Source organism: Phyllobates terribilis, unplaced genomic scaffold, assembly GCF_046119375.1.
Source record: "Phyllobates terribilis strain yellow unplaced genomic scaffold, ASM4611937v1 Scaffold_4__5_contigs__length_816908805, whole genome shotgun sequence".
NCBI lineage: Eukaryota > Metazoa > Chordata > Amphibia > Anura > Dendrobatidae > Phyllobates > Phyllobates terribilis.
Genome location: NW_027362764.1, coordinates 750,747,466 through 750,762,991, shown reverse-complemented (window position 1 = coordinate 750,762,991; position 15,526 = coordinate 750,747,466). Strand labels below are relative to the sequence as shown.

The 15,526-nt window shown below is 44.7% G+C and overlaps 1 long non-coding RNA gene across 1 annotated transcript in view; it reads right to left on the bottom strand.

Moving 5' to 3' along the window:
* Positions 1-4,627: 4,627 nt before the first annotated feature.
* LOC141264519 (uncharacterized) overlaps positions 4,628-15,526 on the bottom strand; it is a 43,388-nt gene continuing 32,489 nt past the window's right edge. The window contains exon 3 of the long non-coding RNA XR_012319983.1: positions 4,628-4,734. This is a non-coding gene — a long non-coding RNA (uncharacterized lncRNA). The remainder of the gene's footprint in view (positions 4,735-15,526) is intronic.

Here is a 15,526-nt window from a genome sequence, read left to right as displayed (position 1 = left end):
GGTCAGGGTCCTCTCTCCCGTAGAGTGGCAGCTCTTATATACAGGGACCTCTCTCCTGTAGAGTGTCAGCTCTTATGGTCAGGTTCCTCTCTCCTGTAGAGTGTCAGCTCTTATGGTCAGGTTCCTCTCTCCTGTAGAGTGTCAGCTCTTATGGTCAGGTTCCTCTCTCCTGTAGAGTGTCAGCTCTTATGGGCAGGGACCTCTCTCCATTAGAGTGTCAGCTCTTATGTACAGGGACCTCTCTCCTGTAAGGGGTGAGCTCTTATGTACAGAGACCTCTCTCCTATAGATTGTCAGCTCGTATTTACAGGGTCTTCTCTCCATTCTCAATGGAGCACCATCAGAAGAAATTAAAAGATTACGCAATCAACCATGTGACTTTAAAGAGTGGTATAGCTTAGATAGAGGACGGTGGGCACCACAGCCAAGGTATATATTAGGCCCATTACCAAGTGTAATAAGGAGCCATGGTGCCCCAAGACCATTTTTATCTGTGCACTTGTGAAGATCACACCTCTGTGCAGGATTCAATTACTAAAACCAAGCCCAACCTGGCATGGTGGAGCTCTTTCTGGTGGCCCTATAGAAGCCATGTTGTCTGCCTCTTTAGTATAGGACGTATCCTCTTGCAGGTAACATGGGGTGATATCTGTGTATTCTACTGCACATTATAGAACAGGTCCATTAGCTAATTATTACCATGTGCAGTTGCTTGATGAAGTTTTATCACTTGATGATTCTGTTTCTATTTTCGATGTGGTATAATGAGTATCTGCAATTTAACAGGATGACCAACCCACGGTGATTAAACCGGGTAAACAAATGCTCACAGGAAGTGTCTATCTTTCTAAGAATTTGGCTAAATGCAAAAGCCATTGGGACAGATTCATTAAGACTGTCTCGCTGAGGTACGATGCACAGAATTTATTAAGTGGCGCAGACCATTCAATGAATTCAGGGCATCTTCCATGTAGCGTGCGCCTCTCTAAAAATGCTCCTCCAATAGCCACTTCTGATGTAAGAAACGTCAGCTCTTTCCATGAATTTGACAGGTGGGTGTAGGCACGTACCGTTCTGTCCCAGCTCCTTCCCAGCTTCATTCATTTTGCTAAAAACACCAAAAGTCTGAAAAAATTTTCCGCAACTCAAAATTTTTCAAATTTTTCAAAGTTTTTTACTCCAGTTTTCTTGCAAAAACATATTGTTGAATCGCCCCCATAGTGTCTTATAAATAATGCCATTGCTAGGGTTCACTTCACATTAGAGTGGTTGTCTGGATTTAATACATTTTTCATCATGAAATGTATGGTTGCTCAGGGTCCAACTGTAGTAACCTCCATTGAATCTAAGAAGAGGAGTCCCAAAATTCTATGTGTGAATAGAGCCGTGGTTCACACGTTTTGCTACCGCTCCAGTCACTTCTATGGGACCGACAGAGATTGCGTCAGTTCCATAGCAATGAGTGAAGCAGCTGTCATGCATGTATGCTACTGCTCTGTTATTGCAGGGGACATTGGAACCACTATTTTCAGGATCACTGGGAGTCATAGTAGTCAGACCCCCAGTGATCGTATATTTATAATTGCAATCAAAATTATTCAACCCCCATTAAAAATATTGGGTTTTAGCAAAATTTACAAACTCAACTGTTTGCAATAAACTAATGAAACAAGAACAATGTAAATAGCTCAACACGACTAATATAATGTGAGGTCTTCCAAATTCAACACAAAATGACACTTTTACTGACTACTGCAGTCTAAGTATTAACTCCCACTGATCCATGACCAGCGTCTTCAGTTCTTAGTAGAACCCCTCTGGCTGTTATGACCTGCTGTAAAAGTGATGCATAGCCAGACACCAGCTTCTGTCAGTGTTCCTGAGAAATCTTACCCCACTCCTCAAGGACAATGGTCTCGAGTTCACTAATATTCTTTGGTTTGCTTGCTGCAGCTATCTTCTTCACATCCCACCCATGATTTTTTAAGGGTTTTCAGTAAGGTGATTGTGTTGCCAGAATCTTCCAAAAATCCTTCTGAAATCAAACCTTGGTGGACTCTAACATATGCTTGGGATCATTGTCCTGTTGGAAGGCACCATGATGCGCACATTTCAGCTTCTAAACAGAAGTCAAGACATTTTCTCCAAGGATTTCCTGATATTTGATCCATCTTGCCCTACACATGCTGCAGGTTTCCAAAGCCAGAGACAACAAATCAGCCCCAGAGTTTCATCGAGCTATTGCCATGCTTCACTGTAGGCATCACCAAGGCACTGACATGCATCACTGTAAGCAGCACCGAGCTACCACCATGCTTCAATGTAGGCATCAACAAGACACTGCCATGCTTCACTGTAGGCATCACAGATCCACCAGCATGCTTCACTGTATGCATCACAGAGCCACCTCCAAGCTTCTATGTAAGCATCATAGAGCCACTGCCATACTTCTCTGTAAGCATCACTGAGCCACAGCTATGTTTCACTGTAGGCATCACTGAGTCACCACCATGCTTCAGTGTAGGCATCATCGAGCCACCACAATGCTTCACTGTAAGCATCACTGAGCCACTTCCATACTTCACTGAATGCATCACCGAGCCACCACCATGCTTCATTGTAAGCATCACCAAGCTACCGCAATGCTTTAATGTAGGCATCACTGAGCCACCGTTATGCTTCACTGTAGGCATCACAGCACCACCGCCATGCTTCTCTGTAGGCATCACCAAGCCGCAGCCATGCTTCACTTTAGGCATCCCCGAGTCACTGCCATGCTTCATTGAAAGCAAGGTGTTCTTCTCAGCATATGCTTCATTCTTCCTCCTTCAGACATACTGCTGAGCCATATGAGAATAAATCATAGGTGGTGCCTTGTTATATCTTCCATACAGAAACCAGTCTGATAAGGGGTGACCCACTAGAAAGACTCTATAGTAACCAAGTGGGTGGATTTTATCTGTGGCATGTAGACCATATGATTATCTCATCACTTGATCAATTTTGCAAGGGACAAGTAGTAAGTTTGGCTGTTAATCTAAGTAATACAGGGTCTAAATATAAGGCTAAGTGCCCACAATGCAGAAATGCTACATAATTTTTCCGCATCTCCCTGGCAGGAAAAACGCATGCGGATTTTACATGCATTTTTTCTGCCAGGTAAAAGCATTTGTCAAGCGTTTTTGCATGCATTTCTGCATGCGGGTTATCAAGCGCTTTTCCAAGCGATTTTAGCATCACTTGGAAAAGTGGTTGACAACTTGGTCACACTATATAAATCCATGCAACTGGCATATATAGTGTGACCAAGTAATAGTTAAAAAAAAAGAATAAGAATGGTAAAAAAATAAAAAATAAAGATACTTACCTTCCGATAGCCCCCGGTCTCCTCAGCGATGCGTCCGGTGTGATGGGCGGCTTGCGATGGTCTAAAAGGACCTTCCATGACGTCATTTAGTCATGTGACAGGTCACGCGACCGCCAACGCACCGTACAGGAGACCGGGGGCCATCGGAAGGTAAGTATAATCTTTATTTTTTATTTTAAATTCTTTTTTTTAACAGGTATCATGGTACCTGGGTCTGGAGCAGAGTTTCATCTTCTCCAGACCCAGGTACCATCCGCACATAGAATCGCTTTATATCCGCATGTGCACATGTAGTCATGCGGATATTAAGCGATTCAATGCAAGTCAATGGCGGCAATTACGCTGCGTGTCCGCAAAATAAATGGACATGCTGCGTATTTTTTCGCAATGATAATCCGCAGCGGAAATTTCCGCAGCATGTGCACAGCACGTGCGGATTATCATTGGGGACCATGGGGCACGTATTACCAAGCGTTTTTTAAGCATTTTCACTGTGGAAATTCCAAGGCAAAAACGCATGAAAAACGCATAGTGGGCACGCAGCCTAAGGAGTGCAAAACAGGAAACTTTCTAAGAGCCTCCACTTCTCAGAGGTTGAACAATGCTTAACCCCTAACGGATACAGCCTATTTTGGATATCAAGGGGGTTATCTCATAAACGCAATCCATTGGCGCAGTGATCACCTGACTTTCTGAAACCCATGGACACATTTTTCCTGCAGTGGCCACTTTGGGGGAAATGTAGTATTACATGCAGGTTTTGAATGGCCATCAATGGACTGCATAGACTTGACAGCTCTACCAGAACATTTACAGATCGACTATCCATTTTGACACAAAACCCCACACTGTAACGTCCACATGTCCAAAAAAGGGGATGTCGTGGTGGGACAACTGCTTTAAGTGCCAGGAAACTACTTTGAGCTAGTGAATCAATACATAACTTTATTACTTATACCAATTTATTCCCCGGAAGCCTCCATCAACCTTGACTCTGCCCTAAATGCCATAAACAAAAACAAATGAGTCCAGTAAATGGGCCTTTAATTTCCATGGAATCTTTACGAAATCGCTGATTTTTGTTCGATCAGTCATAACCATAAGCAGTTTTTATAATGCAAGAATCGAAAAAAAATATTACATCACTCGCTGATGTCTGATCTAGGTACTTACACAAATGAACACATATGTGGTTTATAGCAGTGACTTCAGATGTAATAGGAAACATACACAAAATATCTCTTAATGTCAGTACCAACTTACTGTGTTGTAACAGGAATATTGGCCAAGCCAAGACTCGAAATATGCCTTTTTATCTCTGGTTTTGTCATTTATTATTGCTCCATTTGCTATTGAGGAACATGGCCCTGCAACAGATTTGCAAAGATGTGATAAATAAAGATATAAAAAAATATTAATGACAGAAGAGAACTTTAAGTCATCTCAGAGATATCAAACTGTACTATTAAAAAAAAACATCGGTACAATAAACTGAGCAAGGAACAAAATACACATAACTCCACTATGGTAGCATTACAATAGGTACAGTACAGACCAAAAGTTTGGACACACCTTCTCCTTTAAAGATTTTTCTGTATTTTCGTGACTATGAAAATTGTACATTCACACTGAAGGCATCAAAACTATGAATTACCACATGTGGAATTATATACTTAACAAAAAAGTGTGAAACAACTGAAAATATGTCTTATATTCTAGGTTCTTCAAAGTAGCCACCTTTTGCTTTGATGACTGCTTTGCACACTCTTGGCATTCTCTTGATGAGCTTCAAGAGGTAGTCACCGGAAATGGTCTTCCAACAATCTTGAAGGAGTTCCCAGAGATGCTTAGCACTTGTTGGCCCTTTTGCCTTCACTCTGCGGTCCAGCTCACCCCAAACCATCTCGATTGGGTTCAGGTCTGGTGACTGTGGAGACCAGGTCATCTGGCGTAGCACCCCATCACTCTCCTTCTTGGTCAAATAGCCCTTACACAGCCTGGAGGTGTGTTTGGGGTCATTGTCCTGTTGAAAAATAAATGATGGTCCAACTAAACGCAAACCGGATGGAATAGCATGCCGCTGCAAGATGCTGTGGTAGCCATGCTGGTTCAGTATGCCTTCAATTTTGAATAAATCCCCAACAGTGTCACCAGCAAAGCACCCCCACACCATCACAACTCCTCCTCCATGCTTCACGGTGGCAACCAGGCATGTAGAGTCCATCCGTTCACCTTTTCTGCGTCGCACAAAGACACGGTGGTTGGAACCAAAGATGTCAAATTTGGACTCATCAGACCAAAGCACAGATTTCCACTGGTCTAATGTCCATCCCTTGTGTTCTTTAGCCCAAACAAGTCTCTTCTGCTTGTTGCCTGTCCTTAGCAGTGGTTTCCTAGCCGCTATTTTGCCATGAAGGCCTGCTGCACAAAGTCTCCTCTTAACAGTTGTTGAAGAGATGTGTCTGCTGCTAGAACTCTGTGTGGCATAGACCGGGTCTCTAATCTGAGCTGCTGTTGTTAACCTGCGATTTCTGACGCTGGTGACTCAGATAAACATATCCTCAGAAGCAGAGGTGACTCTTGGTCTTCCTTTCCTGGGGCGGTCCTCATGTGAGCCCAGGGGCGGACACAGACTGTAGTGGGCCCCTGTGCAAGAAATTTTGGGGGGCCCCCCCTGCCCTTCATAAGGCAACAAAGTTATGTAAACATAACCCCCCATGTGCATCTCTCACCCCCCCATGTGCAGCTCTCATCCCACCCATGTGCAGCTCTCACCCCCCGTGCATCTCTCATCCCCCCATGTGCATCTCTCATCCCCCCCATGTGCATCTCTCATCCCCCCATGTGCATCTCTCATCCCCCCATGTGCATCTCTCACCCCCCCCATGTGCATCTCTCACCCCCCCATGTGCATCTCTCACCCCCCCATGTGCATCTCTCACCCCCCCATGTGCATCTCTCACCCCCCCCATGTGCATCTCTCACCCCCCCATGTGCATCTCTCATCCCCCCCGTGCATCTCTGATTCCCCCCACTCCTAGTTAATTAATTGTATTTAAAAAAAATAAAACTTGTTATACTTACCCCCATGCAATCCCTGCAGAATCCTGGCGCTCGTCCACGTCGCTGCCACCAGGTTCTCCTGACGTTCGGCCATGTGACGGCGCCACATACATAGCCATCAGCTTTTGTTTTGGCCAAAAGATTTTTAAAGCCGCCACCACGATAAGGTAGACTCTTCTGGCCGGGCCCTACTCTAACCTATTAAAATTTTCTTAAAATATCCAATACTCTTTTTAGATATATTTTTATTTAGTTTTCTTTAAGAGAATGTGTCATATACATTTTTTTTTAAATGACCAATAATACCACATACAGGGAATACCGCCACACCATGACCAGACCACATATTACCACAACATAGTGACCGAATAATACCACACAGAAGGGAGAAAAACTGCCACACCATGACCAGACCACATATTACCACTACATTACTAATATTACCACCACATTACTAATATTACCATAAGTGTCATTATACACGGAAGCTCTATACATGGTATGTATAACGTAAGTGTCCAGGTAATCTAGTGATCACCAGTGAAATTATACACAGGAGCTCTGTATATAGTGTCAGTGTACAGGTAATACAGTGATCACCAGTGACATTATACACAGGAGCTCTGTATATAGTGTACAGGTAATACAGTGATCATCAGTGACATTATACACAGGAGCTCTGTATATAGTGTCAGTGTACAGGTAATACAGGGATCACCAGTGACATTATACACAGGAGCTCTGTATATAGTGTCAGTGTACAGGTAATACAGTGATCACCAGTGAAATTATACACAGGAGCTCTGTATATAGTGTCAGTGTACAGGTAATACAGTGATCACCAGTGACATTATACACAGGAGCTCTGTATATAGTGTCAGTGTACAGGTAATACAGTGATCACCAGTGACATTATACACAGTGTACATGTAATAGACTGACTCACCGGTGACGTCTCTAGGTGAAGTCCTTCATCTTCGCTTTTCTCCTTCATCCAGCACAGACCGCCATCACGTCTTCCAGCCAGGACTCGTCTCTGCATAAAATAACACAGTTATCTAGAGTGTTATGTTCTGCTACCAAAGCTAAGGAAAGAGAGGAGATCTGTCCCTACTATAAGACTCAGCTGAATCCCTACGATGTAACAGGGAACCTGATCCTGCGATCAGACCTGCTAAAGTCCTAATCTAGTCTGTACGAAGACCTATAGATGTGGGGAGGGAATCCCTACAAGTACTAAGGACTGGGAGGAATATGGGACACCTCCTAACAGAAATAGTAGCAGACAGACGAACAAACAAAATAGATAGAACATAGAGGTCCGAAGACCAAGCAAACTAACAGAGCTAGATACAGAGCACAGGCTAGCTAGAAAGTAGATATACAATGAAGTCCAGCAAAGCCAGAAGGGCGGAGCAGGACTAAATAGGCCAACAAGGTCATGTGACCAGCAAAGGAAAAAAAACCTAACAGCAAGGTTCTAACAGTACCCCCCCTTCTAAGAGGATCCTCCGGATCCCCTAGGACCAGGCTTATCAGGAAATCTCCTGTGAAACGCTCTGATAAGTCTGGACGCGGAAACATCATCTGACCTCACCCAAGAGTTATCCTCGGGTCCGAAACCTTTCCAGGCCACAAGATACTGCAAACTACCTCTATACCGTCTAGAGTCAAGGATGCGAGAAATTTCATATTCCCAGTCCTCCACCACCGGAGGAACAGAGGCAGAGGCGTCACCATCCGACACAACAGCTTTTTTTAACAGAGAGACATGAAAGACCGGATTAATTCTCCAGGAGGTAGGGACCTCCAACCTAACAGCAGATTGGTTGACAACCTGAAGCACCTTAAAGGGCCCTACAAACTTGGGACCCAATTTCTTAGAAGGAATCCTCAACCGCAGATTCCTAGAGGACAACCAAACCATGTCACCAACAGCGAACAAAACCTCCTGTCGTTTCCTATCAAAGTAGTCTTTAGATTTTCTGTTGGCCTCCTGAAGATTACCACGCACATCCGTCCAAACTCTTTCCAAATCACCGGAAAAATTCTCCTCCTCAGGCACGGCAGATCCCAACTTGGAGAACGACCCAAACGACGGATGTCTCCCAGAACAACAAAAAAAAGGCGAACAACCAGCAGAAGAAGATGTATGATTGTTCAGAGCAAATTCGGCAAGTGGCAGAAACTCAGACCACCCCTCTTGATTGTCTGCCACAAAACAACGCAAGAACTGCTCAACATCCTGGTTTTTCCTTTCTGTCTGGCCATTAGATTCAGGATGATATCCGGACGAAAACGACAAATGAATTCCCAACCTGTCACAAAAGGCACGCCAAAAACGAGCCACGAACTGAGGACCCCTATCAGAAACAATGTCAGTAGGAACGCCATGAAGTCTGACAATTTCCTTGACAAAGGCCTTAGCGAGAGTTTTAGCGCAGGGCAGTTTGACGAAGGGAACCAAGTGACACATCTTGCTAAAACGGTCCACGACCACCCAGATGACAGTAAAACCCTCAGAGGGGGGAAGGTCAGTTATAAAGTCCATAGCCAAATGTGTCCAAGGAGCACTGGGGACCTCCAAAGGACAAAGCAACCCCGCAGCAGGAGTGTGTGAGGACTTAGATCTAGCACATATAGTACATTGGCGCACCCACTTAATGACTTCCTTCTGCCATCCAGGCCACCAAAAACTGCGACCCACCAGTCTCTTGGTCTCAGAGATTCCGGGATGACCTGCCAACCGAGATTCGTGACACTCAACAAACAAATCTCTCCTAAAGGTCTCAGGCACAAACAACCTCCCATGAGGAGTGTTAGATGGGGCATTCTCCTGAGCTTTAAGAATCTCATCTTCCAAAACGGAGTCTAAAGCAGCTATCACAACACCTTCTTGTAAAATGTTTTCCTCTTTCTCAGCACCGACTATGGGAGAAAAACTGCGAGACAAGGCATCCGCCTTAACATTCTTAGTACCAGGGATGTAAGTAACGGAGAAATTAAACCGCGAGAAAAACAGTGCCCACCTAGCCTGACGGGCATTCAGGCACTTGGCAGCATCAAGATATATCAGATTTTTATGATCCGTAAGAACCTGAACGGGAAATTCCGCACCTTCCAAGAAGTGGCGCCAGTGTTCAAATGCGAGTTTAATAGCCAATAATTCCCGATTACCAATATCGTAATTCAATTCAGTCTCCGAAAATTTTTTTGAAAAAAAGGCACAGGGATGTACTCCATCCCCGTTATCCTGAGACAATACTGCGCCAACCCCCACAGAGGAAGCATCAACCTCAACCAAAAACGGCCTAGTAACATCAGGCTGCATAAGGATGGGAGCAGAGGTGAACCTCTCCTTGAGATACACAAAAGCTTCAATGGCCTCAGAAGACCACTGAACCGCATCAGCACCTTTCCTGGTGAGATCAGTCAGAGGTTTGACAATACTAGAAAAAAATTTTATGAACTTTCTATAGTAATTGGCGAAACCCAAAAACCTCTGTATCGATTTCAAACCAATAGGCCTAGGCCATTCCTGCACAGCCTGAACCTTAACCGGATCCATCTCAAAACCTTTGCTGGAGATAATGTAGCCCAAAAAACTAATTCTCTGTACAGCGAACTCACATTTCTCCAGCTTAGCAAAAAGCGAATTGTCCATTAATAACTGTAATACCTCACGCACGCTCCGCCAATGAGACTCCAGATCTGGCGAATAAATCAAAATGTCATCCAAATACACAACCACATTTTTACCGATCAAAGGTCTAAGGATGTCATTAATCAGATTCTGAAAAAATGCAGGAGCATTAGTAAGACCAAAAGGCATAACCAGATTCTCAAAATGACCCACAGGAGTGTTAAAAGCAGTCTTCCATTCGTCACCCTCCTTCATGCGCAACAGATTGTATGCCCCCTTAAGGTCAATTTTAGAGAACCACTTGGCCCCCAATAACTGGTTAAACAGATCAGGAATCAATGGCAGTGGGTAAGGATTGCGTACCGTAATTTTGTTAATCTCACGAAAATCCAGACAAGGACGCAAACCGCCGTCCTTTTTTTTTACAAAAAAAAATCCAACCGCCACAGGAGACTTAGAGGGCCTAATGTGACCGGCGGCCAAGCTTGTTTGTATGTATTCCTCCAAAGCCTTTCTCTCAGGAATAGTAAGGTTAAATAAACGACTCTTAGGAAGAGTCGCTCCAGGGACAAATTCAATAGAACAATCATAGTCTCTATGGGGAGGCAAAACCTGCGATTCCTTCTCAGAAAAAACTCTCCAAAAATCCTGAATAGGAACAGGCAATTCTCCCCTATCCAAAGCTGCAATACGCCCGTTACAACACTTGTCATAACATTTATGGCTCCAGGATTTAATTTCACTGGTAGACCAATCCAGTACAGGATTGTGAAATTTTAACCAGGGCAAACCCAATATTACTGGAGAAGGCAAGTTATTCAACACTACCAAATCCAATTTCTCATGGTGAACACCATTAATAGTGAGAGGAAATTCACTGACCTTGAGAGTAATATTCTTCAAAGGGGAGCCATCCACAGAAACCACAGCAATGGGGGATGACAAAGGTTCAGGTTTTAAATTGAGTCTTTCCACGAATCCCCCATCAATTACATTCAGTGTAGACCCGCAATCAACAAACACCCGAAATTCCATTAATTTTTCCTGAGCAATCGTGGAAGCAGCTAAAAATACACCCTTGGAATTTAAACAGGCAATACGGGCGTGACTGACCATTTTTTTTTCTTTCTTCATACGAAGCTCACAGCCTTTAATCAAATGACCAGATTTTCCGCAATAGAAACACAAGCCTTGCGAAAAACGACGGTCTTTTTCTTGAGAGCGAGGTGCCACCGATCCAATCTCCATCGGTTCACCACTGTTAGTACACACATTATCATAACCAGAAACTGACATAGCAGAGGATTTGCTCTCATTAACCCTAGCACGCAGTCTTCTATCCACCCGTATAGCTAATTGCATAGCCTGTTGCAAATCTTCAGGTGTAGGATAAGCAATTAGCAGGTCTTTAACCCTTTCACTGAGCCCAGCAAGAAATAGACTTTTCAGAGCAGAATCGTTCCACCCTGTTTGAGTGGACCAACGACGAAAATGTGTACAATATTTTTCCACATTACCCGATCCTTGTTTTAGACGTCTCAACTCAGTCTCAGCTGATGCGACACGGTCAGGATCATCATATAATAGTCCCAAAGCAGAAAAAAAACTATCCACTGATCTGAAGCATGAATCACTAGGTTGCAAAGAAAAGGCCCACTCCTGAGGCTCTTTGCGCAAAAGTGACATTATGAACCCTACGCGCTGGGATTCATCCCCAGAGGACTTAGGTCTCAAACGAAAATACAATAAGCAAGCATTTTTAAATGAAAAAAATTCTCGGTGTTCACCAAAAAACAAATCCGGCAAACATACCTTAGGCTCCAAGAAATGTGCTCCAGGACAGTTACTCACGTGCTGACGGAGCTCGGCCACCTCCAGAGAGAGTCCCTGCAGGCGATGAGTCAAATCCTGAACCGACACCATGATGGAACAGAAAAAATCTTTCCTTAGAGAATTTGCTGGCTGGACTTACTGTTATGTTCTGCTACCAAAGCTAAGGAAAGAGAGGAGATCTGTCCCTACTATAAGACTCAGCTGAATCCCTACGATGTAACAGGGAACCTGATCCTGCGATCAGACCTGCTAAAGTCCTAATCTAGTCTGTACGAAGACCTATAGATGTGGGGAGGGAATCCCTACAAGTACTAAGGACTGGGAGGAATATGGGACACCTCCTAACAGAAATAGTAGCAGACAGACGAACAAACAAAATAGATAGAACATAGAGGTCCGAAGACCAAGCAAACTAACAGAGCTAGATACAGAGCACAGGCTAGCTAGAAAGTAGATATACAATGAAGTCCAGCAAAGCCAGAAGGGCGGAGCAGGACTAAATAGGCCAACAAGGTCATGTGACCAGCAAAGGAAAAAAAACCTAACAGCAAGGTTCTAACATAGAGCACATTCCCCAACTTCTACATTACGCAGCTGAATACAGACGTGCATCCACCATCAATATATGGTTAGTTATTATGCAACCTACCATTCCAAATATAAATTGTAATCCACCACTGTGCCCCCATTAACTGTAAATAGGCACTTAATATATAATTTAATTAGAACCTCTACTCTTTCTGCCAATTTGTTACCAGTCACACTCCTGCATCCGCAACGCCCCCTACTCTATACTTCCTGCTCCCCGCATTCAATATTTACATGCACCCCCTGCCCCAATTCATTATATCATGTCCGTGCTCTCCCCACCCCATCATCATTTATCATTTACTCTCCCCCACCCCACATTCGTTATGTGCAGCTCATTATCCCCCTACTCCCAATTCCCCCATGTGCAGCTCTCAAACCCCCCCATGTGCAGCTCTCATCCCCCCATGTGCACATCTCTCACCCCCTCCCCCACATGTGCCCCTATCTCATCCCCCTCCCCCACATGTGCCCCTCTCGTCCCCCTCCCCCACATGTGCCCCTCTCTCATCCCCCTCCACCACATGTGCCCCTCTCTCATCCCCCTCCACCACATGTGCACCTCTCTCATCCCCCTCCACCACATGTGCACCTCTCTCATCCCCCCCACATGTGCATCTCCCATCTCCCCCCCCACACATGTGCATCTCCCATCTCCCCCCCACCACATGTGCATCTCTCATCTCCCCCCCCACCACATGTGCATCTCCCATCCCCCCCCACACATGTGCATCTCCCATCTCCCCCCCACCACATGTGCATCTCCCATCTCCCCCCACCACATGTGCATCTCCCATCTCCCCCCCACTACATGTGCATCTCCCATCTCCCCCCCCACCACATGTGCATCTCCCATCCCCCCCACACATGTGCATCTCCCATCTCCCCCCCCACACATGTGCATCTCCCATCTCCCCCCCCACACATGTGCATCTCCCATCTCCCCCCACACACACATGTGCATCTCCCATCCCCCCCCCACACACATGTGCATCTCCCATCTCCCCCCCCACACATGTGCATCTCCCATCTCCCCCCCCACACATGTGCATCTCCCATCTCCCCCCACACACACATGTGCATCTCCCATCTCCCCCCACACACACATGTGCATCTCCCATTTCCCCCCACACACATGTGCATCTCCCATCTCCCCCCCACACACATGTGCATCTCCCATCTCCCCCCCACACACATGTGCATCTCCCATCTCTCCCCCCCACACACATGTGCATCTCCCATCCCCCCCCCACACACATGTGCATCTCCCATCTCCCCCCCCACACACAAACATGTGCATCTCCCATCTCCCCCCCCACACACATGTGCATCTCCCATCTCTCCACTCCTAGTTAATTGTATTTAAAAAAAAATAAAACTTGTTATACTTACCCCCATGCGATCCCTGCAGAATCCTGGCGCTCGTCCAAATCGCTGACAGCAGGTTCTCCTGACTTCCGGCCATGTGACGGCGCCGTCACATGACCGGAAGTCAGGGGAATCATGAAGGCGCTGCCGCAACAGCGCAGCTCAGCGCTGAAATGTCCCGGACCCGGCGCATAGCATGCATGAGGAGAGAGACGCACAAGAGGGGGGCCCCCGAGGGGGCCCCTACCGGCCGGGCCCCATACTGGAGTCAGGGCAGTCATGCCCTGATGGCGGCCCTGCTGGAGGCTGGAGGGGCCCCCTCTCCCTCGGGGCCCCCGTTCAATGAACCGGCTGCACGGGCGGTAGTTCCGCCCCTGTGTGAGCCAGTTTCTTTGTAGCGCTTGATGGTTTTTGCAACTGCACTTGAGGACACTTTCAAAGTTTTCCCAATTTTTCGCACTGACTGACCTTCATTTCTTAAAGTAATGATGGCCACTCGTTTTTCTTTACTTAGCTTCTTTTTTCTTGCCATAATACAAATTCTAACAGTCTATTCAGTAGGACTATCAGCTGTGTATCCACCAGGCTTCTGCACAACACAACTGATGGTCCCAACCCCATTTATAAGGCAAGAAATCCCACTTATTAAACCTGGCAGGGCACACCTGTGAAGGGAAAACCATTTCCGGTGACTACCTCTTGAAGCTCATCAAGAGAATGCCAAGAGTGTGCAAAGCAGTCATCAAAGCAAAAGGTGGCTACTTTGAAGAACCTAGAATATAAGACATATTTTCAGTTGTTTCACACTTTTTTGTTAAGTATATAATTCCACATGTGTTAATTCATAGTTTTGATGCCTTCAGTGTGAATGTACAATTTTCATAGTCATGAAAATACAGAAAAATCTTTAAATGACAAAGTGTGTTCAAACTTTTGGTCTGTACTGTATATTGCACATAGGGGGCAGTATTATAGTAGCTATATTCTTTTATACAGGAGCAGTATTATAGTAGCTATATTCTTATATACAGGAGCAGTGTTATAGTAGTTATATTCTTGTACATAGGGGCAGTATTATAGTAGTTATATTCTTGTACATAGGGGCAGTATTATAGTAGTTATATTCTTGTACATAGGGGCAGTATTATAGTAGTTATATTCTTGTACATAGGAGCAGTTTTATAGTAGTTATATTCTTGTACATAGGGGGCAGTATTATAGTAGTTATATTCTTGTACATAGGGGCAGCATTATAGTAGTTATATTCTTGTACATGGGAGCAGTAATATAGTAGTTATATTCTTGTACATGGGAGCAGTATTATAGTAGTTATATTCTTGTACATAGGGGCAGTATTATAGTAGTTATATTCTTGTATATAGGGAGCAGTATTATAGTAGTTATATTCTTGTACATAGGAGCAGTATTATAGTAGTTATATTCTTGTACATAGGGGTAGTATTATAGTAGTTATATTCTTGTACACAGGGGTAGTATTATAGTAGTTATATTCTTGTACACAGGGGCAGTATTATAGTAGTTATATTCTTGTACACAGGGGCAGTATTATAGTAGTTATATTCTTGTACACAGGGGTAGTATTATAGTACTGATAAGTACTTGTGCATTGGGAGCAGTAGTATGTTTAAAACAAGCATGTCTAT